The sequence below is a fragment of the Mesoplodon bidens genome (assembly GCF_964165515.1).
Source record: "Mesoplodon bidens genome assembly, chromosome: X".
Taxonomy (NCBI): Eukaryota; Metazoa; Chordata; class Mammalia; order Artiodactyla; family Ziphiidae; genus Mesoplodon; species Mesoplodon bidens.
Genome location: NC_138163.1, coordinates 71,636,026 through 71,639,445, shown reverse-complemented (window position 1 = coordinate 71,639,445; position 3,420 = coordinate 71,636,026).

The window sequence follows — 3,420 nt, the reverse complement described above, 5'->3', positions numbered from 1 at the left end:
CTATTGATTTGAGTCTTCTTCCTCTTTTTCTTGATGAGTCTGGCTAATGGTTTGTTCGTTTTGTTTATCTTCTCAAAGAACCATCTTTTAGTTTTATTGATCTTTGCTGTCATTTCCTTCATTTGTTTTTCATTTATTTCTCATCTGATCTTTATGATTTCTTTCCTTCTGCTAACTTTGTTTTGTTGTTGTTGTTGTTCTTTCTCTAATTTCTATGGGAGAAGTTTAGGTTGTTTATTTGAGAAGTTTCCTGTTTCTTAGGATTGTATTGCTATAAACTTCCCTCTTAGAACTGCTTTTCTGAATCCCATAGGTTTTGTGTCATCGTGTCTCCATTGTTATTTGTTTCTAGGTATTTTTTGATTTCTTCTTTGATTTCTTCAGTGATCAGTTCGTTATTATGTAGTGTATTGTTTAGCTTCCATATGTTTGTATTTTTTACAGATCTTTTCCTGTAATTGGTATCTAGTGTCATAGCGTTGTGGTCGGAAAAGATACTTGGTACAATTTCAATTTTGTTAAATTTACCAAGGCTTGATTTGTGACCCAAGATATGATCTATCCCGGAAAATGTTCCATGAGCACTTGAGAAAAATGTGTATTCTGTTGTTTTTGGATGGAATGTCCTATAAATATCAATTAAGTACATTTTGTTCAATGTATCATGTAAAGCTTGTGTTTCCTTAGTTATTTTCATTTTGGATGATCTGTCCATTGGTGAAAGTGGTTGTTAAAGTCCCCTACCATGAATGTGTTAATGCTGCTTTCCCCTTTTATGGCTGTTAGCATTTGCCTAATGTTTTGAGGTGCTCTTATGTTGGTAAGCTGTGACAAAGTGAGAGAGTGGCATGGACACATATACATTACCAGACATAGAATAGATAGCTAGTGGGAAGCAGCCTCATAGCACAGGGAGCTCAACTCAGTGCTGTGACCACCTGGATGCGTGGGATAGGGAGGGTGGGAGGGAGGGATAAAGAAGAGGGAGGAGATATGGACACATATGTATTCGTATAACTGATTCTCTTTGTTATAAAGCAGAAACTAACACACCATTGTAAATCATTTATACTCCCTTATATATGTAATAAAATAAATAAAATAAAAACTTGTGTGTATCTAAATTAAAATCTTCAAAACTGAAACACCCAAAGGAAAAAGACTGGGAAAAACTATATTAAAGAAGTGTGGAACAATTTAAAAATGAGAAACATATGCATAATGAAAAACCAATGAAGAAAAAAAGGAGGAACTGGAAGAAATATTTGAGTTAATAAGGACCAAGAACTTCCCCTACTTAATGTCAGACATTAAACAACATATCCAGAAGTCAAAGAATATAAAGTAGGATAAATGCCAAACACAAAATAAAACAAAACACCTAGGCAAATAATTTTCCAACTACAGAAAATCAAAGACAAAGAGAAAATTCTGAAGGAAACCAGATGAAAAAAATATCTATAGAAGGGGAAAGATAAGAATTACGTCTGATTTTTCAGAAATCATGCAAGTAGTAAGAGAGTGGAATAAAATATTTAAAATGTTCAGAGAAAACACCAACCAACAAACAAACAAAAAAACACTGATATAGAATTTTGTACCCTGTGAAATTTCTCTTCAAAACTGAAAGAGAAATAAAGACTTTCTCAGACAAAAAGTATTTGTGTGAGAGAATTTTTTACCATTAGAACTTCCTTTCAGAAAATGTTTAGAAAGTTCTTTAGAGAGAAGGAAATTCATATTGGTCAGAAGTACAGAACTACATAAAGAAAGGAAACCCACCAAATAAGGAATAAGAATGTGAAATAAAATATTTTATTTTTTTAATACTTAATTGACCTAACAGATAGCAGTATTTTTTTCAAAATAATGATAACAATATATTCTATTTTGTATGCTTATGAACATGTAAAGAGAATGACAGCTATTATACAAGGGACAACTCACATGATCAGTTTTCTCACAAGAGAAAACTCACATGATCATATCTATAGATGCAGAAAAAGCATCTGACAAAATCCAACAACCATCCATGATAAAACTGTCACTAACTAGAAATAAAGGGGAACTTCCATAACTTGATAAGGAATATCTACAAGAAAAACTACAGTTATAATCATATTAAATGGTGAGAAACTTGAAGCTTTCCCACTAACATCAGTAATAAGGCAAGGATGCCACCACTTCTTTTCAACATCATACTGGAAATAGTAGCTAATGCAATAAGACAGGGGGAAAAAGATAAACAGACTGGGAAGGAAGAACTAAAACTGCCTTTGTTCTCAGATGTCATAATCACCTGTGTAGAAAATCTTAATCAATAAAATAATTCTTGGAGCTAATAAGTGATTATATTGAATAGTAACATTACAGGATGTAATGTTAATATACAGAAGTTAATCATTTTCCTATATATTAGCAATGAACAAGAGGAATTTGAAATTAAAAACATGATGCCACCTACTTTAGCACACCCCAAAATCAAATACTTTGTTACAAATCAAACAAAATATGTAAGAAGATCTACATAAAGAAAGCTAAACAACTGTCGAAAAAATCGAAGAAGTTCTAAATAAATGGAGAGATATTCTGTGTTCGTGAGCCATGAGGAAGACTCAATATTGTCAAGATGTCCTTTCTTCAAAACTTGATCTATAGATTAATACAACCCCAAACAAAATCTCAGCAAGTTATTTTGTGAATACTGACAAACTAATTCTAAAGTTTATATGGAGAGACAAAAGGCTCAAAATAGTCAACATAATATTGAAGAAAAACAACAAAAATCTGGAGACTGATACTTCTTGACTTAAACACTTGTTATAATTCAACAATACTTGGTGAAAGAATAGACAAATAGATCAATGGAACAGAATAGAAAGCCTAGAAATAGATACATATGGATATAGTCAACTTAGCTTTGACAAAGTAGCAAAAGCCATACAGTGGAGCAAAAATAGACTTTTCAACCAATGGTACTAGAACAGCTGGACATCCACTTGCAAAAAACAATTAATCTAGACACAGACTTCACACTCTTCATGAAAATTAACTCAAAATGGATTATAGACCTAAATGTAAAACTCAAAACTAATAAAGCTCCTAGAAGATAATATAAAAGAAAATCTAGATGACCTTGGATTTGCAATATCATACAAAGACCAAATATATGATCCATGAAAGAAAGAAGTGACAAGCTGGACTTAATTAAATTAAGTATATTTGTTCTGTGAGAGACATTTTGAAGAAAATGACAAGACAAAGCACAGACAAGGAGAAAATATTTGCTATATATATATATATATATATATATATATATATATATATATATATCTGGAAAAAGGACTATTATCAAAAATATACAAAGAGCTCTTAACACTCAACAATAAGAAAACAGATAATTTGATTAAAATGTGGACC